Here is a 12,708-nt window from a genome sequence, read left to right as displayed (position 1 = left end):
TTACATTTTTTTGCCTCAAAAATTTCATGAATGTAATTGAAAATATATAATCAATGGATCATTAAACAAAAAAATTGCAAATTTCTTATTTGTGACCTTCAACACAGCAAATGTATTGTCTCATGGAGAAGTGCTAAATCCAAGTGTTCTTTTAAAGATTACAAATCTGATTGTAGAGGCACTATAGGGAGAATATCATTTATTTTCTTTAAAAAATGTGATTCAAGATGTACGTCAATTACTTTAAATTGTAAAAAATTCTCAATTTTAACCAAAAAAATCACAAATCTTCGATTTTGATCAACTTACAAAAATGATTGTTGTTAGAAATGAACAAGGATTCTAATTTCCCAAAATTAAGAAATTTTTTACCATGTATGGACCTTTTGGGCGTCATAGGGTTAAGTTCGGGCAGAATATATTCGTTTACGAACCAAGTATCAACACTATTAAGTAAATCCATGAGGAATGATCCTTAATTTTCTCAATTGATGATCAATAAAGGAACTGATGTTGTATATTATATATAGGTATATTTTTATGAAAGGAATGTAAGAAACAGGCAAGGTTGTGAATGGATGACCTAAATATAATCCTTATAGTACAAAAATATAACAATATAATATATGTATTTGAGAAAACATCCGTCAATATTTACATACAGGGTGTAAATACAAAATCCGCCTCTTCAGATTTATGGATTCTTCAGGCATATATGATGACGAAATTGCACGTTGTTTTCCTTGTTTTTTTTTTTTGCCAAAATATACTTATAAACGGTTCACTTGGTTGCGTTAACACCCCCAATAGTCAAGAACAGTAAATTTCATGCCTATTACCTTTCAGTGGTAGAACGCAGGTGTGCTTTTGCAATGATTTTCGTCAACAACGATCTGGATATTAGTAATTTTGAGGTAATAGAGATGACGGGAGAAGAGTTGCAGATTTGAAAAAGTCCTTGGTATCGGCTCTTCGAGCACTTTTATGACTGAGTGTCCATATATATTTGGGATCCCTGTACTGAATTCGATAAACTTTTTTGTCTCGAGACAAAGGTCAACAGAGGTTCCCACCCCACCAAAAAGTACCTGATCGACTCGATCGTCCTAGAACTCAAGAGTTTAGATTGGGAGCACTGTGACACCATGACAGAGAACTACATCAGTAGCAGGTGCAAGACCAACCACGGCCGCCTGGAAGCCATCATTGCCGGACAGGGCAGCAACATTAATGATTAAGGGAGCTCAGATACACGTTTGTTTATACTAGTAATTTTATTGAGATTCGATTGTTAATTAATAAATTATATCTTGTTGAAGTTTAAAATTCAAAGTGTTTCGTTTTTTATAGACCACTCGGTCAATCAAAAGTGGAAGGGACGTTGTTAAGCCCTGTATTATTAGAATATGAAGAAATAAGAAAAATAATACTGTATGATTATAAATTATTTTCTACATCTGAAAAACATTTATATACATTATGACATAGTGCAATGTGTACATCTTTTGAGACACTGTTATTTGTTTATATTAAAGAAGTTCTAATGAAACATAATCTTTTTTATTATTATTATTTTTTTTTTTTGTGGAAGCATTGATCTTGTTTAAAAACTTGTTTTGCAAATAAAAATCTTACAAAGAAAGAGAGAAAAGAAAATAAGGTGGTTGACATGAGCCTCTAATCTCTACCAGTGATTATGGTCAACTTTATTTTTATATTGTCACATACACAGACACTCAAAACAACTCTAATGGGCATCAAAGGTCGTGCAGGGATACATTGACGAAAAAATAATCAATATATTTGCTAATGAATCATGCTGCAATACTCTGTACCAATGATTCCAATTTATGTTACTCCAATTTTAAAATATAAAATGTTTAATTATCTTCCACGAATTGCAATGATTAAGTGTTCATTATTTAATATTTGATAAATTTCATTATAAGGATTCTTCAACAGTTGGCTCGAACCAAACTATTATAACAAAAATCATGACAACTGCCCAATAAATAGATTAGAAAGAGAAAAATGTTCGAAGGAGTCAATCAATCAATGATTGATACTCAATGGATAATGCAAACGATCCCATAGTTTGAACCGAATGGGCTGGAGCTCTTATGTACCTGGTTAAGTCTTGATTAATACTCCTCTATCCTGAGGTCGTCTCTGACTCTATAATTATCAAGATGTATTTGTCATTGGAATAGTCTTGTAGATAATTACATATATTTATTCCAGCATGAATCATCATCAAAATGTATTTATTACATTTTTTAGCAAATTGTACTAGAAACCATCAAAACTATGGGTTGAGCAGCACATGATGTAACTTGACTGAGCCTTAATTGTACAAGTTGCAACATAAAAGTGAAAAGACCAAAGAATGTACTGAAGAAATTGGGACTGACACCATATTACTTGTGATGAGGATAAAACAATATTTGATTTATTCCATGGTTGTTATTGTTAGGTATATTAAATATGTAATTTTTTACTTTTTTAATGAAAATTACCTATTGATAATTATGTGGCACATTGAAATGGTCACTTTTACCTTCAATTTAATTATAGAAGTTACCATTTGGTCGGAAATCGTAACTTATTACAGGGGTGTCCATGAGATTATATATATATATAATATTTCAAAAATCCATAGCTATTCACAAAAAATTGACAAATTTTAAATATAATTTTTTTTTGGAAAAAAATTTCAAATACAGACAAACCGGTCTGGTTAATAAATCCTTTAAAATATTGCCAGTCCAAATTGAAATAAATTTGGATAAATATATTCATTTATGCTTCTTCTTTTTTATTTTTAAGTACGATAGTAGCAACATGCTGTAAAATAAAAGGAAGTATATTTTTCTTCTTCAATGACCTTGACACGAAGAATTACACATAATGTATATATGTGTTATGGGGAAGTGTCTGTGTGAAATAAATGTTTATGTAGATAGCTTTATTTTTAGGTATATCTGTCTATAAAGCTCAAATAACGTCAATATATAACGGAAAAGATAATCACGAAACCTCTTATATATAATCTTTAAAGGTAAGGGTAATAACATGGATCTTTAGTGTATAGATTAGAAATGAGTTTCCCTTATTGATGACTGAAGACTATAGTCAGTCCTAAATCTTATAAATTTTGGGAATTCATGAATATATTTAACTATATTTTTTCTTTTTCTAATCAGTTGTAGTACTGACCGTCCGAAGGACCAGTCCTAAGACTGGAATGGACCAAATAGATAAAGTCTGACGCAACAATAGACACGTGTAATTGAACTTCGGACTTGGGTAGAACAGGGTATCTTACTGGTCGCAAGTAACTATTAGCTTAATCAGGGGGGGACAGGGATTATATCCCTCCCCAAATATCCAAATTTAATATTTGAAATTTTTTGTGAACAGCTATGGATTTTTTTTTTTTTAATTTCCAAAAATTTAATTTTTTAATTTTATTTCCAAAAAATTTAATTTTTAGTTTTTTTCCAAAAAAAAATAAATATTTTATAAATAGCTGTGATTTTTGGAATTTTCTAAATACAAATTTAACATATGCAACTTCATTCATGAAGTTTTTTCCCAAAAAATTAAATTTTTTCTGAATAGTTGTGAATTTTTGAATTTTTTTTGTGAATAGCTTTGTATTTTGGAATTTTTTTCCAAAAAATTATTTTCTAAAACTTTTTGTGAACAGGACTGAATAGCTCTGTATTTTTGAAATTTTTAGTAATAAATTTCAAAAATCCTTAAGCCCTTGCAAAAAATATAATCCCACAGACGGCCTTCTTGATGGCTTTAATTACAAAAAAACTTTCAAAGTATGTACATAATAATGTATGAATGTAGTAAGTTAATGATGACCTGTAATGAGCATAGGCTCCACAAATGGGAAAATGTTTTAGCCCCTCACTTTTTGAAAGACAATAACCATGAAAGGTTGCGTTATTATGTTACATCAATATTATTATGACGTCATTTCTATTAAACTGCTTCCCTTTCCCTCACTTTTGTATTGGTTACGGAAACGCTGGTGATGAAAAAGAGTTGTGGAAAATAGGGTTTTTACTATGATTTATCTTTTTATTTATTTTACAATTTAATCAATTATTTGAAAGATTCAAGATTTAACCGAAAACACTACTTGGTTTGCTCAGTCATCACTTAGTTTTAAGTTGTATATAAGCAGTGATGAAAATCAGGTGTATTTCTAAGCTGGTCCCTTCTTTTGGAATGGTATTCTGAAGAATGAATTTTCTTTTTCTTAGCAGTTGTCATTATTATTTATCCTGAGTAGTGAATATCCTTTCCTAAACAGATTCAATTATATTCAAAACCTGATTTAAGACTCGTGTGTGACCATAAAAGACAGAGTGTAACCCTGAGGATTGATTGCGGAGTCATAATTATAAGTCCTTTTTGGACACAGAGTAGAACTGGGGATCATCGATATCAGAGTAATTCTTGCAAATGTCCTTATTTAAATCATTCTCTCTTCCTCCCTTGTCAAAGCAGATTATAACCGATCCAATGATAAGTCATGAGCATTATTCTTTTGGTCTCCTACAAAACATAGTTCAAATTGTAAGGGTTACCATGTTGACTTTCAGTTTCTTTTTTTTTAACATGCCCATTCTCCACTGGATTTTCATCATTATATGTATATAAAACATGAATGACTCCAATCCATGACATAAATACTCATACAAAAAGGGAAAAATCCGAAATTTCCCGTCAATAGTAGTTATAGGTATATGACAAATACCCGGTGATAAATAAAGATCCAAATACTGACAGAATAGTAATTCAGGGGTGTCTGCGTGATTATATATATATATATTATATTTTATTTTCTGGGGTGGAGGAGAATTGGTTTTGGGAATTTTTATTTTAGTATAAAGGAAAAATTCCTTAATTGCGGACGCCTCTGTAATTACACGTAGGGTATACGTTTTTGTGGTAATATACGGGAGTTTTTTCCATTAAAGTTCCGGGTACGAGTCCACGGATATTTGGATGAATATCATCTTACATGTTAAGCCATAAGTACTTAGAACCATACATACTCTAATAGTCAACTATGGAGCATAGGCCTTAGTCTGATTTACACACAAACATGCGCATGTGATTACTTTTTTATACCAGTTATAGTATATAATTGTATTTGTATATTTATGCTATAATAACCGGCTAGTAATATGAAATTATGTATATGTGTTTCATATTTATACCTATGGAGTAAGTAGTCATGATGATTCAAAATAGGGATGGGCGTAGGTTTTTTTGGCTTTTTTTTTTTTCAAACTAAGAATTTGAACTTCGGATGCTAAAAAACTGGATATTATAGTACTCGCTAGTAATTTGTGGATAAATACCTATCACTCATTAGTGATAACTAATGTGTGTGGACCCAAAACTTGATGTAGCATTTAATGACGATATAATCCCTGTTATTTTTTACGACAAGACTTCATTATGCAGCAGCTGAAAAGAAATATACAATTTCTGTTTTTATACCATGTCTCTAAGTTTAAAAATATCGGAACAAAAACAAAAAACGCCAACGTGTGTACGATCTCTTCTGCGCCAGTGTCAGTCCTGAAAAGGCTTATGAGACCTATGACATGTCCATCCGGACTGCATACCACATCAATTAATAAATTAAAGCTCCCAATATTTAAACAAATCACAAATTGGTCTTGAGTTGTCTTTTTATGATTCCATAATAATCACATTTTCGTAATTTATTCATGATATGAAATTTGGGTCCCACTCTGTATAGTTGGAATGTATTAAGAGAAAAACACAGTCTATCCCTGAGCAGCTCAACTTTCTAGACTTTGCAGTTTAGGGTACCCTCGATAAAAATGTTTGCAGCACCTCTCATCCAAATTTGGATTCGCTCCGAGCTGCCACCATGACAGCGGGGTACACCATGGACAAGGCCTTCATGTTCAAGAGCTACCATCTGATCACCAGCTTATTGAGTCTGTGATTGATTGTGAAGGATGACTTATTGAATAAAAGGTTTTAAATCAATATAGTATTTGAATATATCACGCATTGGTTTTGAGTCGTCTCTTCATAATTCCATAAAAATCCCGTTCTAACAATTTAATCATACTACTGCAAGTTTTGGGTCCCCACTCTGTATAGCTGGGATTTTTGAAGAGAAAAGGCACAGTTTAGCGATTAGAAAAAGAAAAACTTTTGTTAAGTGTCCTCGTTTTTTTTTACATTCGATAATTGGTTGTCGTGTTATAAACATCTCCCTCTCAAATCATATAAAATGCAGCTAATGTTAAAAATTATCTTAATTCAGGAGTGCCATATTTCTGACTCCCGTTTTCTCTTCTGTTTTTCCACTTATCACATTTCTGATGACTGAAGGAGAGCACAGAAAGCAATTCTTACTTAATTTTCAAGACAGATGATCACATTTTGAACTACTTCGTTTGCTCCAAAGCTATAAACCAAGTGGCAAAATACGCCTGTTAGTTTGATTAGATTATTTATGGTCTATGGAAAATCTTTTTCCTATGGTAAATGTCGTTTTTTATCATTTTTCCTCATACAGTATGCAACATTTTCTTCTTTTGCAGAATTCATTTTGTTCATTCAATTAAAAGGGTGAATTCATGGACGTTGCGCAGTAGGTTATAAGTATACTCGATGCACCTAGCAGATACAAAAATGGTTCGTAGCTTACTATTCATATTTGTAAAAATATGACTCATATGGCCTTTGTTTTGTTTCGATTAGATTTGCTCCGTCATTAACTGTACAGAGATATAAATTAGTACCCATATTTATCAAGGGAAATACTCAAAATTACTCATTAAAAGTAAGATTACTTTACCCAGCCGAAAACGAGTACTCACAAATAAAGAAATATCTGGATATCCGTTTTGCGAGTAATTTGTGGACATCGATTGTTTCGGACCAAGAATTACTCAGACCCATCTCTAATTCAAAAAAAATATTCGCCTTAAGGTCTGAGGAGTGCCTCTCTTTAGTTCCCTTTCGGCTTGCCTATCATTCTAAGATAATAAAGAATAATTTATGATGAAGTCATAAATGGTTAAAAATGTTTATGGAAATGAATTTATGATAGGACATCTTTTACAAGCATTTTCTTATATTTTGTATTCCAATCATGAATTGGAACTTATTTAGGACGATAATAAACTGCATTATAACTTTTTAATGAGTGAACTTAAATTGATTAGGCTATTACAAACTCGATTTATTGATTGCGGTAAAAAATAAGAAAATAAATAGGATTCAAATGTAGCATTGAGGTCCCGTCCACAACAAAACGTTTTATCAACTTTAGGGTTGCATTCCATTTTTCCTAAAACCATATTTTTTTGAAAACGACTTCTAGAGTGGAAGAATCTGACATCTCCATTTACACGTAAAATAACTCGTAAAAGTTGTAACTTGTGCAAGCTAACTGTACAAATTTTGAGGATAAGACAATTTTTACACTCCAAATGCAACCATTTTCCCTTCTCGAATAATTATTAAAAAAATTAAGCAGATCCTCGTGTGTACGCGAAACTTTTTTAAATATGCATAAACTTCAAACAGTGGGTGCGCTCTATATAGTGCTCCATGATGTATATCATCAACATATTTAGATCTAAGAAATTATAATGAATTCGTTTTAATGAAATATTGCATGCAGGCATGTGCATGTATAATAAGAGCATTGTTTCTGAAGTTTTTATTATTGGTCTTTTATACTTTATGTACATTAATATGTTAAAATGGATTTCGTTTATTTTTATAAGTGAACACTCTAAAGACTAAAGGCCTCATTAGTCATCCCAACATATCCTATTTCTTTCAAACTAATATTCTTCTTCTTTCCTTCTTGAGGACAGACCCACATGAATTGATAGAAATATATCAGTAGTTAATTGTGAGCATGCTCATGAAAAACAAAGAGTAACACAGAGGATTTCTTGGGGAATTATTTCCTATCAAGATACTAAGTACGAGGTAGGTCAGTCATCATTTTTTTTTTAACCGTGCCAAGAAGATATAACGTCAAGGCGATAAATAAAAACACTCCCAGAATAAAATACGAAAAAAAATTATAACAAAATACTAGTCTTAAAGATAGCCAATGAAAAATTAAAAAGATTTCATTTATATTTAGTTTGTTTATGTTAAAATTCTAAACTAAAACGATCTACTATAAATATATAATAGGTAAATTTCTATTGTAAAACCTCCTTGTATACAACATTTTTTTGTTTTATTCTGTCCATTTGATGTGAATTTAATCAAACCCAACACCTCCTTTTGATACTCTTGAAAATGCAACTTATAATTGAGCATCTGAAAATACTGATTTTGGTAAATATAAAGCAATTTTTTTCAAATGATTTACCTTGTGATTTATTTATTGTCATTGTCATTGCTAATTTGCCATATTCTTTCTTCAACCATAATGAAAATACATACTAAAACTAACTCGGTAAGCCTCTTTTTCCTTATTTCCTTACTTAATTTCCTTTCTTAATTCGTATTTAATATATGTTCTCCTTTTTTCCGTAAGTACAATAGTTCGTTTATTGGATTTTTAATTTTTTTGGTGCATTTTTGAATTGATCTTATTTATTACCAAAAAAAAAAACTTTCCCTCCAGATCCCAGGAATTTAGTACGATCAGAATGAACATGTTAGTGCTATGTACGTAACTCAGTATTCTGAACAACATTTATTTTATGTCTAAAGTCTATATCGGTCTCCGTTTTTGAAGTTTTTGCCATTTTTTTTTTTTAAACGGGACGAATGAATATCAGACACACACACACATAAATTATTTTAATACTATGTAGGATAGCCAGCTGTTTTTATATACAAGTTCATTAATGGTATAAAATAAATTATGATTAACAAATTTTGAATAATATTAATATCCAATAGGTGTACGAGAAATATCATAATTATAATATTAAATATCTCCGATAGTTTGCTAAATTGTGATATTTACGCGTAGTTAAGGAACCAAAGATTGTTCTTAGAACACCAAGTAGCTTCCAAAGCCAATATTCTTCCTTTTTTGGGCAAGTTTAGGCTATAAATACAACCTTATATTTGTTAATCGAGGGAGTGATAAAGATAGCGATTGTTACTCCTTGTTCTTAACTAATTATAACTATCCCATATATTTCTTTCCACTGATAAGAATAACTTGAATGAAGAAGGAATTGTTCATTCGGATTTCTGGATGCTGAGAAATTTTTATAGACAGGATTACAATCACAATTTGTTATGAAATCTCGACGTATATTAACTTCTACTCAGACTCTTAAGATTTGAATATATGTAGTCTTGATTCATCTCACGTTGACTCTGAAGAGCCTTCAGTCAATAAAAATCATCAAAAGTTTTTCAAGGATATCCATTATCCTCTATTAATAACTCTCGAAGGATGTTAACTTCTCTGCTTATTAATAATATACCTACATCACATATGAAAAGGGTAGGTCTGCCAATGAATCGGAAATAGCTCCCAGGCCTCTTCTTTACCACGAGTCCAAAAGCTCCTTTATTCTATTTACAATTAGGCACTAGATTTAACAAATATAAATATTATATTCAGATAATAACAATGTATGTATTAATACTTTTAATTTTTTTAATATATGCTTACAATGTAAATAAATATTGTAATCAATTATATTAATGGACGATAATAATATCAATTTGTTTCTATACTTCGAAGAGTTCTATAAGCTAGATTTTTTTACTTATATTTTTAATATATATATATCTTTCTTTTTTTTCAACATTCTTTATTTGGTTTCTATATTATATAGAGCATACAAATATATAAATAAACCGGAGCAATTGCGTCAAAAATTACATAAATAAACATTATAGTTTATACTTAATGCTCTGGGGTAGAATTTCAACTAAATATCAATCTTTTAAAAAACAACAGTAAACATCCAAATTAAAAATTATGATAAATATTTGTTAAAATGTTTTAAACCCCATTTTAAAAACCTTCGATGCTTCTGTGAAGTTGATAGAAGGTACCGGATTTCTTACCCTGCAAAATTTCATGATCACATCCTGGTTTAGGAAATCCTGAGTTAGGATACATGTTACAAAAATCAATTTTTTGTTTAAACTGTTATAACTTTCACAATTTAAAAGATAATTCAATGCCCAGGTATCATGAGATAGGTAGTTACCTGAAACAAATAATTCAACAAAATATTTTTGATGTAGTGCAATAATTAATAGCCATTTATTGGTGTTTTAGGAACTAATCAAAAGTAGGATACTTGATACACTAGGAAGAGGGATGATACAGGGTAGAGGAAGATATGGTACAGGATAGGATTAAACATGTTATAACAGGATGAAACATGTAAAAACTGTCATTTGTTATATTCAAGCATCTATTCTACTCTTTATTACAGTTTGTCAGCATAAAGTAAGTACTTATAATAACATATATAAGATAGACAAATAAAACATTTACACAAATAGAGCATAGTTAATACTAAAATTATTTTCTTTTTTTACTATTTACTCTGATTGATAATTAAAATATAACATGAAATTACACAAAAAACGAAACGTAATTAAATATAATATATTTATATATATATATAGTACGAGTATATATAATAAAAATAGGGTGGAAAAAGTCTCCTCCATAGTGTTGGAATCAGAATAAATGATGTGAACTGAATATAGAAACTATACATATTTTACAAGCATGTTAATTAATTGAATAACATGCTAGACTATGATATTTAATAAAATTAAATTAAAATCTCATGTTTCATAAATGAAATATATCTCAACAAACACTTACTTAACATGTTTACTTCTTGTGTCACAAATTTCAATGTCGAAATTATCCATTACTGTAAGCATTAGGCAACCCGGGGTTTATGTTGATTTGATAAACAAAGGAAGGCATTCAATTGTATAAGAACAAGGTAGTGTCTCTCGTCATATTGATTTTTATAGAATGAATTTTCTCTCCCTCCATTCTGATAATTGTTGCATATCATACTCCTAGACCCACACGTCTCATTACCAGTAATGATGCGTTCCATGAACGTTGTGTAAGAATTCGCAAGATCAAGAATGTCCGAAGAGATTTGCTCATAGTACTGTTTTTGAGACAATTCAGCTCTTTTAGAACAAGGCGTGCAGTGACGCGTCTCATACCCAAACTTTCAGTCAGAATAGTACTAACTGACTCGTGAGAGATGTTAAATCAATGTGGCACTTCCCTTAAGCTGGTATGACGATTTTTTGTTCAATAATTTCCTTCATTGTAAAAATCGTGGAGCACTAGTGAGGTAGACTGACTTATCCAGTTGTTGCAAACAAACTGGTCTAGAGATCGTGCTCAAACTTGGCATAATAATGAAAGACAATGCTGCCAACCTAGAAAAAAATGTTTTTAAATCCCTTCTGTGTGGGAAATTTAAATTAACAATTCCCGGTACTTTTTTGATAGAATGTAAGTGCTCAGATATCAATAAAACACTCAGTATTAATGAAATATTGGTGGTGTATGCATATATCCTAATCAATATCTTGATTTCCAAATAAAAAAACACGTTTCCCGATCAGTGACAGTTTTGGGGGCAGGAGGGGATATTTTGGAATTAATAAGTAATATAATATGTTAGTTCTAATTATTTTGCACCTTTCTTTTGATTCACTTTTAAGTAGATTCTCCAATGTTTCTCTCATAAAACCAAATATTTCATAAATTCATAAGAAAAAAACCATGAAAGGATGTAAAAAGAACGCATACCCGGGCAAAAAAAGGACAATTAATCACTTTATCATATACCATATCTAGGGATGGGCATTTCATAGAGTACAAAGAAAAGGGGGAAACTAGACTTATGGTGCTTTATTAACATTAGCTGTCTGTTACATAATTTTAGGGGGAGAAAATGTAATGCTCCTATAAAGACTCATATTTCAATTAAAATAGAATTAGTTGAGGGAAAATATTTGAACATATACACATATACCCAGTGGTAGTAACCGACAAGACAAATTCCTTAACAAGTCCTCAATTATAATCTCCATTTTTCATGAGGACGCTCGCACGTAGTTACTCAATACTTATATGTTCTCTCCTCAAGAACAAAAGAATAATAATAGCTAGATAACTTGATTGTATTAATTTTTACATACCATTTTTATACAATTGTATACAAATACTCTTTTTATCCCTTTATTTAAAGAATATATACTCAAAAACTCTACTCCGATTCCAAAAAGTACGTTCAATTATAACTCCACAACAAGTCCACACAAATGCCTCATGAGGTTTGAATATAATTGAATCTATTTAGGAAAGGAAGTTCACCACTCAGGAATTAAATAATAATCACAAATGCAAAGGAACAGAAAACTCAATCCTCCGATTACACATTTAAAAAAAAACGCCTAGCTAAAAAATTGACCGGATTTACATCACTGAACATATCTAATATTATATACAATACCTAATATATCTAATAATTATAATGATTAATTAGTAAGAATAATTAAAACATAAATAGAAATTTTAGGTCAAAGGAATGTTATGATGAAATACCATTAAATATGAAAAAATTTCCTACGTAAGATTTTTAAATCTTCCAATAAAGTTAAATTTATTTTTTAGGATTATAGTTTAAATAAATG

This window comes from Lepeophtheirus salmonis, chromosome 8, assembly GCF_016086655.4.
Source record: "Lepeophtheirus salmonis chromosome 8, UVic_Lsal_1.4, whole genome shotgun sequence".
Classification (NCBI taxonomy): domain Eukaryota; kingdom Metazoa; phylum Arthropoda; class Copepoda; order Siphonostomatoida; family Caligidae; genus Lepeophtheirus; species Lepeophtheirus salmonis.
This window is presented reverse-complemented; position numbering follows the sequence as displayed.